The following is a 19148-nucleotide window of genomic DNA, read 5'->3' on the forward strand; positions in this document are numbered from 1 at the left end:
CAGCATGTACCTGTGCTGTTCCCTTTGCGGTAAGTCTGTTGCTGGATATCGAATTCACCAGCTGTAAACGGTCTGTGACGTCTGAGTTGAAAGCATCAAATGTGGAACACGATAATATTAGTTTCGGTACTTTGTTATCAGCTAGATAGCTAGTCATCGACTGGATGCGTAGGTTGCCGTACCAGTTTCCCCGAGAGCCATTACGTCTCCTGCCGAATCAAAAGGAGTACTATATGTCGATGGTTTCGTGATTTGGTGATTTTAGTTTGTAACCTTTGTCTTTCGATTTTCGATAAGAACCTCTTTTTACGATTAATTCCTTACAAATTGAAGTACCGTTTGGATCATTGTTTTAACATATCTGCTTCATTTTACATGTTTTGCTTTTAACGATTATATTTATATCAAATAATTAAGAATACAAAATATAATACGCTGTGTTTAGTGGGTATTCCGACGCCTTCAGTGCCGGCGAGCCCCACATATCCCCCACTTCATGTGGGGGAAACGCGTAAATGCGTTTTTCCAGCGAAAAAAAAAAGTTATACTTAAGCTGAAAATTTGAATACTGTAATTAGGTCACTGAACGTAACATTTTCTGACCACACCACAACCAGAGACTAAGTCCGGGTCAGACATAAAGTAAGAGATCTTATCATTTTGGAACTTTACAGCGAAGAATCGCCCCGAGCGCTTGTTGATTTTACCGTCTAAATGGTTTTGAAATGGAGCGTGGTTTTTTTTTAAAACTTTTTTGTTAGAAAACTATTGGTTTTGCTATTCTTATATAACAGCATCGCTCAAGTGTTTCTTTTGACTATTTTAAAGAAAAATACAATGCTTACTGCTTCTAAATATCATTATTATATTGTGATCTTCAAATTCATAGAAATTTATTACTGAGGTTTTAAAATAATATGGTAATATTAATAATTAAATAGTTTTAAGTAATTGCCAACATAAAACATTTTGTTATGTAAATCACTTCAGTGCTTGAAAAAAAAACTTTGAATTCATTTATTTATTCAAAGCGTATTCAAAGAAGACGCGGTTTGTCGCTTTCATGCTTAGCGGAGCATTGTTATACGGAAATTTATACGAAAACTATGTCTTTAAAAATATTAACTTATACAACAATAACGAATAATGCTTACTCGTAAATAACGTCAAATAAGTGAATAAAAATCTAACCATTAATAGTAATTAGATAATGAAGATTCTGTAAGTTTTCTAATATTATTAGAAGTCAAAATCTAATCATATTTGATAAATTGTATGAAAGGTGCACTTGTATATGTTATAGAATTTGTTTATTTGCTATAAATTCAATTGCTATCGCCTGAGGCGACGTTGTAGTTTCGAATCATGGAAACGTAGCTATATGTCTAAACATATTAAGTAAATATTTGTAACTTTTAACCAACATATAAATTAAAAATTAATAAAATATACACATGTAACTGAAAATACATACTAAAATAATAAGTTCCACACTTCGCTTGCATCGACATTTTTCACTGTCTTTCTCGGTATTTATTTACGTTGAAAGGAAGATAATGAAATTTTCGAGAGGAAATCCCTCTAAGTTTGTATGAAAATTAAAATATTTCAAATTTCTCTTACATTGTTGACGCTGTGAAATTCAACTAATATTACGTAGTATTTTTAATTTTGTTAATCCAAAATTTCTTTAGTCTTTGCTCGCTTTCGACGACTGACACGTACTTGCGTCATAAATCAGTAGAAGGCGATACGAATAAGCTTTTAAGAATCTACTTCTTTTTTCATTATTTAATTAAGAAAAACAGCCTTAGAAACTGCCAATGCAATGTAAAAATCACACCTTAAATTGTCAGAAAGTAGCCAAGAATGTGATATAATATGTTACAATAAAGTTTTAAATATATTAAAAATTTACACTTTTTACTGATTATTTCTTCTATATTTAAATCTAATATTTTTTTGTCTAAAAATTGTATATATTACACAGGCTATATTTTATGACGGAATGCACAAGAACTAAGCTGTAAATAAAAAGTAGCCCGTTATAAATAATTATAATAATAATCATATTAATATATGTATGTGGATTTAGTACAATTTTCACCAAATTATTTCATTTCATTTCATTATTTACATTCGGTAATTAAAAATGTATTCGCCGTGAATATTCGGAACAAAGAGAAACTTCGTTGAGTGCGCATCACGTAATTTCTGGGATTACGACAATTTTCGAAATTGCTTGTGATGAATAAATAAAAACCCTTTAAAAATGTGACAGTGCGCTTATATATCTGAATTGTTCGATGTATATGATTAATGAAAAATAAAAACTACTGAGTTTCTTGCCGGTCCGTAACCGTAACCGTAACAGCCTGTGAATGTCCCACTGCTGGGCTAAAGGCCTCCTCTCCTCTTTTTGAGGAGAAGGTTTGGAGCTTATTCCACCACGCTGCTCCAATGCGGGTTGGTAGAATTCACATGTGGCAGAACTTCAGTGAAATTAGACACATGCAGGTTTCCTCACGATGTTTTCCTTCACCGTAAAGCACGAGATGAATTATAATCACAAATTAAGCACATGAAAATTCAGTGGTGCTTGCCCGGTTTGAACCCACGATCATCGGTTAAGATTCACGTGTTCTTACCACAGGGCCATCTCGGCTTAAGAATTTAACTTTTATTTAATTAAATTAAATTTAAATTTGGGAGCTTTAACACCCAGATCAGAGTGTAAATTATTTTTTCTTTGTTAAATTAATCTTGTAAAATGACAACTCAACAGTTCCCGTCAAAACCTATTTAAATAAAGTATTTTTTTATGTCAATTATATCGTGCTATTTTTGAAACAATGAGATATTAAAAATCGCTACGATTTATTCGCCCGAACTAGACTAATGCATTGTACAACACGCCCGAATTATTTCACACGTTTTTTACATATCTCATAATATTTCTGAAACTACTGATTCGTATTGAATAATGTAAAAGATAATATTTATCTACTTACAATGTTTAAAAAGAAATATTTTTTTTTCAATGAAGTACTTTATGACAGTTAAACTAAAATTATCGAATGGTTTGTTTCATTTAATAAAATATTGATATGGTTACTGTGAGTTATCTATAAATGACAAAGTATACGTTGTCAATAATTTTCTGTATATGTTTTGGAGACCAGTTTGTGTCTTCACGTTCATTAACGTGCGTTCAGCGTTCGCTTCAAAATCAGGTTTGATATTTTTTTTCTGACTACGTCAAAAAAAATATGCAGTATATTAATATATATCCTATCTCCGATCTGAAACTACATATTAATACTAAAATAATTCAATGCCAACGTGTCACCAACCTGGTACACCGGCTCACTCACCCTTCAAAGCGGATCACAACAATACAAAGTATTGCTGTTTAGTGTTAGTATATCTGATGAGTACCTACCAGACGGGCTTGCACAAAGCCTTACCATCACGTATGTTGATATTATAATAAAGATTCAAGTATTTTTTTCTATTGAAATATTTAATTAAGATACATGAACTGGACAAAATTAACTTGACTACTTTTATGAACGTAATATACCCATAGATAATGCTACACCGGCTAAAACGTTAATGCATACTGTATACTTGGTCTGTGTTTAAATTAGGTTGGTAATGAGGGCCGCCAGGTACTTGGCTCGGCTCCTAACTGGCTCATTATTTAAGATATGCTAAGTCCCTCATAATTGTTATAATTAACGAAATAAAACCAACATAATGAATAAAAGGACATAACTATGGTATTTGTAAGATACAATTTTTTATATTTATTTTAAAATTATAGTCAAAAGTCCTTTCGTTCATCGTAAACGAATGGTCGACATATGATCGACATGTTCGTCCAAAGACAGTGAGACTAAAAGAAATATTACCCATCGCTAACATCATCAATACACCAAAAACCTTGGAAATTATAAAGTGTGCCTGTGTTACACTAGCTCACATACCATTTAAATTAGAATACAGTGATACGAATGTGGTTGAGTATCCAATGAAAGTGTTTAAGGCTTGCACGAAATATAGCATTTTATTGAACCAATTTAATTTTCATACGACAAATATAATTTCGTTTTCGAACATAATTGAATTTTGTAGGTTTTTATCAATTTTTAACTTTGGTATTTGAAAATAGTGCACGAGAGCAAACTAGACGATTTTTTCAAATATTCTACATCCCTCATAAATTAGAAAAGTGCTAGTCTTTTATTTTTACAATATTAATAAAATGTTCTTGTTAAGCACACTTAAAATTAATGAATTATTCGAAACTTAAATTATCACAAATGTAAAAAACAATTATTATGCAATAACTAAATGAACCTACAAACGAATTAAATCAATTTCCGAGTTTTTTCGTTACGTAATAGAATCGACGCTTTTTGTAACAATGCTCGTTAAGGACGATGTTACATTATGCTTATTAACAAAAAGGGAATAAGATGAAGACAAGAAAATATTTTATACAAATAGCTATTGAAAAAATCCTGGAAAACTCGTCTTGTTCTGTAGAATTAAATTAGTCAAACTTTAACGATTCGTATAAGATTATATTTTTATTCAAAATTGTGATATTTTTTGAAATGGACTAAATCTTTTATAAGAACATTATTATAATAATGTGCTCGGCAAAACGAAATTAAAGTTAATTTCACCATAAAAGGTTACTTTTTCATTTGAAAACTCCATTAAAAATATATACAAAATTTAGACATTTTTTGAAATAAAAATAGTTAATATATCATATAAGCTAGCCACTAGCCTATTTATATATATGCCAAAGCTTTAAGCTTCACATATAAAATCATAACATGGTACGTCTAGATATATACCTCAAGTAAGTACTTTAGGAATAAGGTCGAGCCTAATGAATAATTAATGTCATTACATAAAAGACGTGACGAAACATACATGAACATTATAAAAGCACGTGAATATATGACAGTATACTATGCATATAAAACTATAACATAATATATCATACCTTTCAACAAGTTTAACGATAAGGTTAGTAGTGAAGTGTATCAAAAATAAGTCCTTTAACGAGGTTTTTGTTTATTCTGCGTGATTTATTTCAGCAAATATTTTCATAATCTATTACACTTCGCTTGCTTAGCTTTTCTGAGCTATCGCGCTCGAGCCGTCGAACCGTTCGAACGTGTATTGTTATCAATGCTTCTTGAATGTTTTTTATCATTCAGAATAGAATAATACGCTTCTTTTTTTTATTCGAAGTTCAAACGAGAGCATAACTTTGTTGTTTTAATTTTACAGCCATGTCAAGACGTGCATCTTGCTGTACAAAAAGTATTGTATAAGAATCGGAATTGCGATTCAATGGAGAAATACTATTAGCTTTCCTTTCATCGTTCCACGCAGTCATAATTTGATTATTATAGTACATGTACAGTATTTTATTTAAATTTAAAAGATATAATATATTACAATCAATTAATTAAACTTTTAAAATTAACCAAAAAATAGATTTATTTTTACAATTGCATGTATAAAAGTAACCGCGTCGGAATGCGATTAATCCGTATGAGAAGAACCAGCATTAAACTTAGTGCATATCTTTTATTGTTTTATGAGAAGTGGTTATCAAATAAAAATGAAAACGAAACAAAAAAAAAACATAATTTATTATAAAGCCGTTCTAAGCAAGTAAGTTCCCTATGGATGGGTATCCACACACTTATTTAGTCTTCCTTTAAAAATAAATACATCGTATTACTATGTTCCTACGTACATAGTTTGAAGGGCGAAGGAGCCAGTCTATTTGCAGGCTTAAAGAACATACTACTTATCGTAAGTTTTTTTAAAAGGGCAGTCTGTTGTATGTTCTTTTGGCATCGTCATATTTAGTTCTTTTGTTATTATTAATAATTTTTGTATGTTGGTTCTTTTCGGATTAACAATTTCAGGGACCGTACACTAGACACAATAACAAAGTAATTGTTACGACGTCTTAATAGGGTAGGATTATATAGTTTAACGTCCCAGAAAGTGTTAAGCCGTAAAATAAGCACTAAATATTCTTTTATCTTAATAGTGATTATAGTTTTGTACAGATAATTTTACATAGGTTTTATAACATGCTCATATCATGTTGGCTTTAAAAAAAACTGAGAGCTATGCTGACCTCTGCTTGTATAACAATAATTTTATTTTTATCACATTTAAAAAACATTTAAAACAAAATGAATTAGACTTTAATCCACGGCAGGAAGTTATTCATAGTCTTATCGGAACGAGACGCTAATTGATTCTTTTATCAATGTATTTTTTAAATTATTTTTGTTTTCATTTTATTTAATTATTTTAATGAATTCATATTTCGAACGATAATTTTAAAATATTAGTTAATTTCATAACTGCTCGCTTGTATATCTGTTAAAGAGTAAGCGGTTGCCAAAAAATATTAGTGTAGCAAAATTGGTACATTAATTAATGTATACTCGTGTTATGTATTATATATCTATTTACTTAATATTTACAATCAATGAGTTGTTAGAAACAATTTTCACTGCTCATGACTTCTACTAAGTTTCATTGTGAAGTGAATCGTAGAGAACAAAAGAGCGCTGTCTGTTTGCGGAAATCTCTAGAATTACAAAGAAATATTCTTTAGAGTAGAAAGTCCGATCTTGTTGCGTCCGTTCCGCGCCATCGTTTATTTATGTCAAAGTTAGTTTCATTATATTCGAAAATAGTTTCTTCTTAATTGTTTTTTTTTTTGTTTTCACTCACCACGTCTTCTTGATTTGCTTAGTTTTTATTTTTGATTTTTATATATTTATTAACTTGTACTAACTTGTCTTAGTAAGTAGTTGAATTTATTTTGAAGATTTATTTATTTACTTTATATATAAAATCCTTCAAACCGATTTCGGCCACGGCGGCCAATCTCAAGAGAATCTCTCTTGAGATTGGCCGCCGTGCCAACTGCGCACATATTATAGTGCACAAGTGTGTTGCGCACACACACACAGGTGCACTCTCTATTTCCTAACTCTCATAACCCGATGGGACGGAAATCTGACACGACTGGAAAGAGTTCAGGCGCAGGACCAACGTGATTTCCGAGGCACGGGAGTATACACTTCCAACTTCCAGACTCCAGGTTGCTACTAAGAATTTAGAAAAACCCAATAGCTTTTTATTGCCCCCCTCCGGGTCTGCGGCCTTATATTTAGCCACTAGACCAATGAGACTTTATATATTAGTATGAAAAAGATAAGTTTATTAAAGTTGCATGCTGTTGAAATAGAATGAATTATATTTGAACAATTAATTAAAAAAATCATATTATCTCGGGTCTCCTTTCCTGTTAAGGAAATACTGTTTTAAGCCACGCTGTCATTGCGGTTTGGCGGATATACATATTTAAACAAAACTTCCGACAAATGCAGTTTAGCTTTACCACGGAGCGAGAGATTAAACGCTAAGATTAAATCTCGTAAAAGATAGCGCCAATTATTACAAATATATTATATATTTAAGCTTTTTATGTATTCGTAACCACATCGGACTTACCATGCTATGAACTATTATTCTGATTGATATAATATTTAAATAATTATTTTAACCTATATATATTTAGTAAATATATAAAGTACGGTCTAATAAATAAATATTTTAATTGAATGTTGCAGAAAAATATTATTAAGTTAATCAAATAATAATTAAGTGTTTTAAGCCAAATATTTTTGGCTCATTGGTGAATTTAAACACGACGAAAAAGAAGCTATACATTAGTATGTACCTAATCTTACGAAACCTGCCTTTTAACTAACTCGAAGCGAAGTAGCAGAATACTTACACATATATATGAAAAAATAATTCATTTTTTCTTGATGTTTTTCTTAACGATTCCGGTCATGGCGAAACGGAAAATAGCCAGCTGCGCAAGATATACCATGCTCAGCAGCGAGAAGTGCTGGATGGAGATGGTTTCTTTCTTTGAGGCTGTCATGTTGCAGAAGGATCCCACTTCATGTGGGAGAAACGCGTTATTGCCTTTTACTAGCGAAATAAAAAAAAAAGGATATATAATGTGTGTGCGCGCAATCAAAGGGGCACTTTTTGTTTCTTAACTCGAGACGACCGGAAAGAGTATAGACATAAGAGTAATACCTTTACGTGATTTCCGAGGTACGGTAGTGTACACATTGCCAACTTTCAGTTTTTGGGTGGTTCCTGAGAATTTTGATATTTTAGATAGAAAACCTAATAAAAATTTTTTACCCGACCCAGGAGATAACACAGCTTTTGATCGGCAGCCAGATAAGGTATCCACTAGATCAACGCATGTTTTTTCTTAAAATAATGTATGCCCTTTATCAAGTGAAACATTTTTGGGTTGTTGAATATAATTTTTAATAAGTTCACCTAACGTAATCATTGAAAAACGAATAAAACAAACTCACCGTCTACCGTAACGAAGTGCGAGTACTTAATCTTTTTGTTTTGCTGAATTATTCATTTGCTAAAACTCCAAGTATTGAGGAATAATTTCGTTTGGTCAAAACAAGCGGACGCCGTGGCAAAAATTATGTATTTGTAATATAATGTTATATTAATTATTTATACTTCTCTTATCTGTGATTTATTAAGCAGTACGCTCATTGAATATGAAATGCGTGCTTTTCTTACGTTGTTACTAATAATGATATTTGATGTTTTAAAAAAATATATCTAAATACTTTAATAAACTTGGGAGAAATTATTTGTCATTCTTTTGTAAAAGAACCACACCATTATATTAACAATATGATAGTAGGTTAGTACTTTGCGATACATCTTTACAGGCATTTACAACAATACTAAAAAAACAATGAGAAAATACTACATTAAATTTAAATTAATAAAATCCGACATTGAAACCAGGTTTCAGTTCATTACATGGGCACTTTATAAATAAAATGTTTATATGAATGATTAAAGAGTAGGAGTATAACGAACATCAGATAATTACGGACACATATATTTCCTTATCGAAACCCCTACTACCTGATATGTTCGAAATGGGCGCATGAAATTTTACTGCCGATAGTACCCGAAAAGGTTGTATTTGTGTCAGATATAGCAATAAATAACGGAGCTTTGTAATTAGCACAGACTATCAGTAGTATCCCGGACATCTGTCCTCAAATACCCCTAAGATTTTAGGGTTATAATTATTGTCTAAAATTTCATTAATAAGTATTAAAACATAATGGTACAAAAATATTTCTAATAAATAAGTCGTTTTATGGAATCAACTGTATTAATGTGATGCGTTGTATTCTTTAGTGACCCTTATCTTCTTAAATTCGTCTATAAAGTTAGCTTAACTTAAAGCCATAATTTATTATTGCATCGCTTTAATATAAGGGAACATATCGGATCATATTGTCTGGACATTTTCATCCATCATAGAATGTGGTGTGCCACACTCAGCCGTTCCGTGGTTATTAATCAGACCTAAGTATGATCAAGTGTCAAAATGGAGCGAATTCGCATGGCCATGATAGTGATGTTTCGTAATTGCTTGTTACATGATGGCGTGGCACCAAGAAATAAGCGACGTGACTATACTAGTCTATACTAGTAGTATAAGTTTCAATGTTAATCTGTTATCGAGATATTTATTAAAATAATAAAAAACCTATGTTAAGAATTTTAATTTTACTTTATTGTAAAAAATAATAAAAATTTCATCTGAAATTTATTTTAATTAAATATGTTCTCATTTTTTAAATCTGAACTGTGATGAATATCTGCGTTTTGAAGTACCTAGAGGTCAATTCTATTTTTAAAAGATGGTATGTTTGTGTAGGTTTTAGTATTAAAAGTGCCTACTTTTGTTTCAAATGTTTTATTCGTAGCGTTTTTAAAAAAAAATAACTAGTAAATTTAACGACGGACAAAGTTTTTATCAAATTCTATGAATCAGTTATAGTAAAATAATAAAATTGAATAAGGATTAGATTTGAAAAATATAAAAAAGGGCTAAATTAGGGCTTTATTAATTATGTAATATATAAATATATAGTTACGATCCATCTAGTGTTTATTCTGCCATCAGACATCAAAATATGAAAGTCACATTATATTGTAATATTAGCATTTAATTAGTAGAGTAAGAAAGAAAATACTTTGTCTATATACATAAATATCACAATATTTAAAGGGTTATTGTCATTTACTTACTCAAAGGTAAATTTTGTCCGTCCGTAGACACTTCGGCCTGTATAAACATACACATATATTCGTATATCTAACATATATAAATATCCAGAGGCTCGCTGCTCCTACTTAAATTATTATGTAATTCAAACATGCCCTTTTTATTACAGTAGACTAGAATAAATAATCTTTATGTTTACTTTATAACATTACTCATGTTTATATTTATTTGTGATATTATAATAATAAACTAAATCTATAAAATTAATTATACATGGGATATATAACATTATATATATATATGTTTATCCCGATGGCTAAATGTTCGTGTATTGGTATAATTAAACCTCTACAAAAAACTACTCAAAGCCATCTTTTCTATGTAGAAAGCTCTCGGTTATCCTGTCCAAAATGTCATACTCGTCACGGCTTATAAGTACAAGCCTGGTGCTCGTTGACTCCCTAGGGAGATGTCGGTACCAGGCACTCGAAAATGTAATATGATATGGTGACCGTGGCGATTGCACCGTCACATGGCTGAGAGGAGTGACGCTTATCAGTTACTTATTGTAGGAATGAAATCGGGCGGCGCAGCTTGGCCTTGAGGTCGCGAGGCGACTAATTGCGGCTTAATATCCATATTTATGGTGGTTGTATATAAAAATAAAACGACCCTTCCGTTTTTTATAAATTAGACCTTTTTTTTTTTTTTTTCTCGCTGGAAAAACACATTTATGTGTTTCCCCCACATAAGGTGGGGGGGTATGTGGGACTCGCCGGCGCTGAAGGCGCCGGAATACCCACTAAAAACCAGCGGTACCCACTCCATCTTGTCGGGGGACGTCACGGGATCGCTTGCGCATACTACCGTGCCGTCCCGACGGTTGGCCCGCTTCTGCGGGCCTCCAAATCCTAGGGGGTACTCGGGGTACAGAGACCCTCTGGCCCCGGCGACACTCACGGCGGGAGGAGAAGATGCCCATAGCGCTGGCGTCTTCTCCCCGGTCTTCTTCGACGAAGCGGGTCAGCGGAGGCACTCTCCTCGCGCTCCCGCTCCGCGGCCTCCTTCTGCGACATGACATTTTCGCAGAAGGAGACCATCTCCATCCAGCACCTTTCGCTACCAAGCATGGCATTTATCACGCTCGGCAGCGAAAGGTCTCCGCCGATTAAAGTCGCCAGGGAAAGGCGCTGAGGCCCCCAAGCGGCACACTCCATCAGAGTGTGGCATGCCATGTCCGTAGGCGCACCACACTCGTGGCAGGAGGGCGTTACCTCCCGCCTGACTATTTATAAATTAGACCTACGTTATGTGTGAAAATAATTAATTATTCCGTTTTGGCCTTAATAACTTATAGAATTACGAGAATACATTAAAAAATATGTTTTATTCTTTTGTTTTTGATTTAAAAACAACGCTTACAATTTTAATTTAGTTACACCTACAATATTTGATTTTCAAAATCAGGTCAAAGATAAGTAGTTTTGTTTTATACGCGCTCCTAATTAGTAGGTATTAATGAACATTATTTTACACCCTTCGACCGTCCGTATTCAATTTAATGTTCTCTATCCAAAGGTTTTCTGGAAGTAATCGTTCTCTTAAGGCCAATTTACGCATATTAAGCAATCTAGTAATTAGATACTTTTTAGCTTCATTTTAGGCGTTTCACTTTAATTAGGCAATGACGATTAATTTGATATTTAATTTAAAAACATTAAGTGATAAAATGTCCTATATCGGAAATCGAAAATCTCCTTTTTATTTGCTGGCTTATTTCTATAATTTCACCAACTAATGTTCAATAAACAATCTTTCTTAGGAAGGTTTACTTCCGGGCCATCACCAAATAGCTAATTAATCATCTTATACTCAGAAGCCTCATCTCTTAAATAAAAATCTCACACATTTTATACATTGTATTGTATTGTATTGTAACAGCCTGTTAATGTCCCACTGCTGAGCTAAGGCCTCCTCTCCCTTTTGAGGAGAAGGTTATATAAGTTAAGTTATGTTAAGGTTTTTATACATCCATTCGCTAATTGTAGCAACAGTTCCACTGTTCAAAACTTATGTTTAAAATGATAAAATGCCTATCTTAGGCCGGCCGGCCGTTTCCGATCTGTTCCTTTAAACTTTATTTCCTTTAAAATTATTTGCTTTGATTGGTTGAAGTGAAAACCAATCAAAGCAAATTTTACGTCAACTTTGACATTTTAAAAACCATGAACGTGACGCTTCATTAAATTTATGCATTTTACTTAATTATGCTTACGTGTCAAGTGATTAGCCGCGGTTATTAACTTAAGAAAATTAACGAAATTCTATTTCATTTGTATATGTGTACGCTATGTTTTACCTTGTTAATTAATTCGTCGCTTACATGCATAAAGTTCCTTTATATTATGCTAAAATTTATTTAATTACATCCCTAATTTTTACGTATCAATCGTCCTTTAGCGGTACGACCATGTTCTGTATATTATTATTTCTTAAGAACTTATTTTCTGCGTGTTACTTATTTTGTGCATAATAAAGTATATTAGTATTGTATTCCCATTAATGACTTCAAACACATAATACCTATCAAGATTACTTAAACATTTACGGTAAATCACAGGTCGGATATCAAAGATACTGGTCTATAAATGACGTTGATATACAGGCCAACGTCTACCTTGCCATGAGACTAACAAGATCGCTTTGATGCTCCGACAATCTGCTTCGTTAGATGACATAAATGACATTATTCAGAAAATACATATTCACATAGGATTCACATAGGATTACCTTAGAAACTGAGGAAACAGAGATTTATTTGTTTAACAACAAAAGAAACTACTGCAACTAGAAATCATTATGAAACGATAAAAAAATACTTTTTTATAAAGAATAAAAAATAAATAACTGCAATAATAAATCAAAGTTGCAAAGCAATGCGATGCGACAAATTGGTATACCACTTAGCATTAAACCTTATAGCTTGTTTAGATAGCTTGTTTTTAGTGGAAGTCAGATGGCAGTAACAATTTTTAATATATAATATAAAATGAAAAAGCCGAGATGGTCCAGTGGTTAGAACGCGTGAATCTTAACCAATGATTTCATGTTTTTAATTTGTGATTATAATTTATATCGTGCTTGACGGTGAGGGTAAATATCGCGAGGTTTTTTTTTTAAGTGTATAAAGCTAGCAAGACGAAATCGTGATGGCTTTGGGGCAGCTTAAAAATGGAAAAGCCCCCGGGGAAGATGGAATTACGACGGAGCTACTAAAGGCAGCTGGAAAACCTTTACTAGCGCAGCTCCAACGAATATTTAATTCTGTCATATTCTCGGGGAGAACTCCAAAGGCATGGAGCAAGAGTGTTGTCGTAATGTTCTTCAAAAAGGGAGACAAAACCTTTTTGAAGAACTACAGACCTATTTCCCTCTTGAGCCATGTCTATAAGCTGTTATCTAGGGTCATCACGAATCGTCTCGCGCGTAGACTTGACGAGTTTCAGCCCCCGGAATAGGCTGGATTTCGAAGAGGGTACGGAACCATAGACCACATTTACACAGTGCGGCAGATTATACAGAAGACCGAAGAGTATAATCAGCCCCTGTGCTTAGCATTTGTGGACTATGAGAATGCTTTTGACTCTATTGAGACCTGGTTTGTTCTGGAGTCCTTACAACGGTGCCAAATCGATTGGCGATATATCGAAGTGCTGAAAGGCCTGCATGACGATGCTGTTATGACCGTCAAAGTACAGAATCAGCAGTCTGACCCTATCTTCTTGCATCGAGGAGTGAGACAAGGGGATTTCATTTCAACGAAATTGTTCACTAATGCATTAGAATCCTCTAATGCATTAGTGAACAATGTTCAAGACGCTGCACTGGGAAGAGCGGGGTATAAACATAAACGGCGAGTACCTTTCGCACTTGAGATTTGCAGACTTGAAGATCACTGTCTAATTAATGATCGTCAGTACGGGTTTCGACCAAAACGGTCCACAGGTGATCTTCTAGCGTACGTAACACACCTCTGGGGTGAAGCTATCGACAAGCATGGAGAATCGCTGGCTGTCAGCCTCGTTATCTCCAAGGCTTTCGACAGGGTCTGGCACAGAAGTCTTCTCTCCAAGCTACCGGCATATGGTCTGCCTGCTCAGCTATGCACCTGGATTGCCAGCTTCCTACACAAGCGTAGCCTTCGTGTTTTAGTAGATGGTTGCGCTTCACAATTCTATGTAGTGAATGCTGGGGTCCCCCAGGGATCTGTGCTATCTCCCACACTCTTTCTTTTGCATATCAATGATATGCTCTCCCTTGGGAACATACATTGCTATGCAGATGATAGTACAGTGCATGGTGGATACCACGGACGCGCAGTGGCTGGGCGGGCGGAAACTGAGGAGAGGCGGGAGAATCTTGTCATTGAACTCGATAGGACGTTAGAGCTCATTGCCAAATGGGGTTCTGATAATCTTGTTGAGTTTAATGCCAAGAAAACACAGGTATGCGCTCTCACAGCGAAAAAGTCACCATTTTACCCTCATCCCTCCCTCTGTGGCATACCGCTGATGATACAAAGCAAAATCGCCATGCTGGGGATGGACGTTCGCTGCGACCTTAGTCCAAGGGATTACATCGAGGCTATTATAAAAACAGCTTCACGAAAACTCGGAGTTCTGAACAAGGTGCGGCGTTTTTTCACGCCACAACAACTGTGCCTGTTATACAAAACACAGGTACGGTCTTGCGTTGAATATTGCTCGCACCTTTGGGATGGCTCCGCTAAGTACCTAATGGAGGCCTTGGACCGGTTGCAGCGACGTGCAGTACGCATTATTTGGCGACGTAAAGGTCACAAACACCCTTGAACCTTTACAATTGCGTCGTGAGATAGCAGCACTGAGCGCTTTCTATCGACTGTATCACGGCGAGTGCTCTGAGGAATTATTCTCTCTAATTCCTGCTTCCCCCTTCCTTCTTAAGTCCACGCGAGCTGGTTCTCGATGTCACTGCCTAACTGTGACATCAATTCCATCGCGCACAAAGAAATTTGGCAACTCCTTTCTTTGTCGTACTACCAAAAAATGGAATTCCTTATCAGCTCACCCCTCTTACAACCCGGGTTCCTTCAAACGAGGCGTGAAGAGGCATCTTGCGGGCCGGCAAGGCGGTGACGGCTAGTACAGAACATTCTTCCCGACTGTACTGGCCGTCGTCGTGTTTGGACTCTACTACCACTTACCATCAGGTGGAGTAGAGTCATTTGCCATCCCGGACATATAAAAAAAAAAGAACACGATATCGTCATCGTGGCAGAAACCGTGCAGGATATATGCTGAGCAGCCTGGCTGATTCTTCTGCTCGAATTGGTCTCCGGATGAACTTGGAAAAAACCAAGATAATGTTCAACGAACACGTCAGTCTGGAACCAATAGCTCTTAACGGAGTTCCTCTCGAAGTTGTTCAGGAGTATGTGTACCTTGGGCAAACTTTGCAGTTGGGTCGAAACAACTTCGAGGGGGAAGCACGAAGAAGAGTACAGCTGGGCTGGGCAGCGTATAGAAAACTCGGTCAAGTCTTTTCGTCACGAATACCGCAATGCTTGAAGACAAAAGTCTTCAACGAATGCGTCTTACCGGTTACGACCTACGGAGCCGAGACGTGGACACTGACAGTGCGTTTGGTCCACCATTTTATGGGTCGCTCAGCGAGCTATGGAGAGGGCTATGCTCGGAGTTTCTCTGAAGCAAATCGTTTCGTACGTGTCTTAGATACATCAACAACGTACGGGTGTAGATCTTTACGATGCTTCGCAGTTCTATAGTAAAAAAGGTGACGGAGGAATCAAATTAAATAGTTCCTGGGCACACTCTCCGAAATATATTCTGTAGAAAACCGACAGACAGGCAATCTTACGACGGTGTTCGAAGGTCTGGAGTTTTGCGACCAGTATCTGGTCGCCAATGAGCCTTCTAGCACGACGATCCACTGAATTCAAAGCCTCAAGCTGGTACTTAGCAGAGCCGTCCCATAAATGGCTGCAGTACTCCATGCACGATCTGCCTTGAGCTTGATATATAGTCAAAGGCAGTTCCGGTGTGAAGTACTGTTTGACCTTATTGAGGATACCAAGTTTTTAGCCAGCAGTTTTAGATTTGGATTCAATGCATTGTCCAAAGTTGAGTTTCGATGTTAAAGTAACTCCTAGAAGGTCAATACTGTCGGTGATGGGTACAGATACATTTCGGAAAGTCGGAGTCAGGGGGAATGGACTCCTCTTGGCGGTGAAAAAACACGCTTGAGTCTTGGCAGGACTAAATTTTACTTGATTATCGTCACCCCAATCTGATACCTCTTCCAATATCAAATTGATGCGTTCTACCAAGGCCTCTCTGTGCTCAAGAGTTTCTGTTGCATTCGCTCGAGGACCAGATATGTATTTCTCCATTACAGTGCTTTCGTCTGCGTACATAAAGATACCGGGTTTCAGGAGATCGTTTATAGCAGCAGGAAGAGTGTAGCGGAGAGAATTGATCCCTGAGGAACACTGGCATTAATCGCCATTAGATCAGATGAGAAGCCATCTAGGAACAACTCGAAACGATCGTCCTCTCAGGAAATTCGATATCCAGTTGCAAAGGCCAACAGGTATTCCGTAGCTAGGAAGCTTGTTCAGAAGGCCCTCATGCCAGATCCAGTCAAAAGCCTTGGACACGTCAAGTGAAACGGCTAACGCTTCACCGTACTTGTCCATGGCCTCGCCCCAGATGTGGGTAGCGTACACTAAAATATCTCCTGTTGACCGATTCCGACGAAAGCCGTACTGCTGGTCCGATAGGAGATCGTTTTCTTCGAGGTACGCCAGGAGCTTGTTGTTCAATACACGTTCCAAACCTTTGCAAAGTATGTAGGTGATTGCTATAGGCCTGTAATTGGCTGGGTCGGCACGGCTATTCTTCTTGGGTACAGGTTGTACGTTGGCAATCTTCCAAGCCTTAGGAACTGTTGAAAAATTGAGCGGATTTAAGAGAAAGGCGGTACAAGCGTGTTAGAACAGGAGACAACTCAGGTGCACAATTCCTCAGGACTATTGCTGGAATCCCGTCAGGGCCACTGGCCTTATTCACGTTCAAGGTGCTGAGAATTTTTAGAACCTCTCTTTGGCGAATTCGTATCTCTGGCATAATAGCGTCGCAAGGTGGTATATTTGGCAGCGAGGCACTTCCCGCATCGAGACGCGAATTTTCGGCAAACAGAGCCGCTAGCAAGTTAGCCTTTTCTGTTGCCGTGAAGGCCAGCGATCCGTCGGGCTTCAGTAGTGGAGGCAGTGATGGACGACAGAAGTTCGTCCGCCTTGGATAGGGACCAAAATGCTTTACTACCACGGGAATAGGAAGCTAATCTAGTCCCGAGGAGTCTGGTTCGATTAAAACGAGCCTTCTTGAGAACCTTCTTGTAGGACTTGGCAGCAGAGTTAAAGGTTCTCTTCTTAGATGTAATGTCCGGAGCTTTGGTGGTGCGGGCTACTACCCACGCTACAAACGCTGAATTTTTACGGGCCTCAGCTTCGGCGCACTCAGCGTTGTACCACCTAGGAGTCGTGCCATCCAGTGATACGTCAGCATATGAATGAAAAATTCCATAGCCTGGAATATCACTTCAGATATGGCTTGTTCGCAGCTCGACGGATCATTGGAAGAGAAGCATATCTGCCGCCAAGGGTAGGATGCAAAAAAGTGTCGCATCTCGTCCCTCATGTTAACAGTCTGCCGACTTGTATCGCCACACCCATCTGGTTCCAGTTGGACCAGAGTCCAGAGGGTGGAAGTTGTAGACCGACCTGATCACGCAATGATCAGAAGTGCCCAAGGGAGCTGCAACTGACACTGAAAATCGGTCAGGGTCGGTAGACAGCAGAAGGTCCAGACAATTAGGCGTGTGACCGTCCACGTCCGGTACTCGAGTTACTTCATATACCAGCTGAGAGAGATCTAGCGAATTTGAGTGCCTCTCTCCCAGAATGGTCGGTATTCTGGTATGGGAATAGCCAATCTTGGTGGTGAGCGTTGAAATCCCCCAGAAACACCATTTGAGCAGTCGGATATCGACGTTGGACGATATCAGCCGTCTCGCTAAGATACTCGAACATCCGAGTCGTCTCCTGGTCACCACTGTGCGACCTATAGACGCAGGCGTATATGATCTGCTCCAAACCTGTATCTGATAAGCACCACATTACTGAAAAGTCGGGTATCTCCAAGTTACGGAGACGTCGGCAGCAGACGTCATTACGAGCGTACATACTCCTGCACGAGGTTTAAAGTTGTGCTCAAGTGAATATCCGGGGTACTGTAAGTACGCTACATCTGCTGGACTTGTGATTTGTGTCTCCGTGAGAAAGAGCAAGTGCGGCGTGGCGGTCTCGAGGTAGTGGTGGATTCAAAGAGATTGGAGTGCAAACCTCGTATATTTGAGAGATGCACTGAAAAAGAGAGGTGGTGCAGCCGCTGTTAGACTTTTTTCTTTCTTTTTACACAAATCATAAACGTGTGGGTGTGAATAGGTATGGGGAAATGGAAGTTGTACGAGGTGCTACATTTTAGACACCGTGACTTTCACCGCAATTACGGGAATGGTAGACTCAACTGGAGACCGCAGGGACGTCCGATCCCCCCTGGAAATCGCCACCGGGACCTCTCTCTGGTTGCCAACCAGCACGATGGAAGCCATCCCAGGATTTTTCGCAAGTTGGCGGGGCAGCCTTTCGTAGATGGCGAGCCTACTAATTGGGCCCCCTACTAACTGTGGTCGGCCAGCGGTGCACCGTGCTTCGGATCCCGCTGCCCTCCAGATTGAGCCGGCCGGCGTCATTACGACTACGGTCAGAGCTTGTCGACAAATGCAGAGTACAACTATACAGACCCAATCCCCCAAG

The sequence above is a fragment of the Nymphalis io genome, chromosome 10 (assembly GCF_905147045.1).
Source record: "Nymphalis io chromosome 10, ilAglIoxx1.1, whole genome shotgun sequence".
Lineage (NCBI taxonomy): Eukaryota > Metazoa > Arthropoda > Insecta > Lepidoptera > Nymphalidae > Nymphalis > Nymphalis io.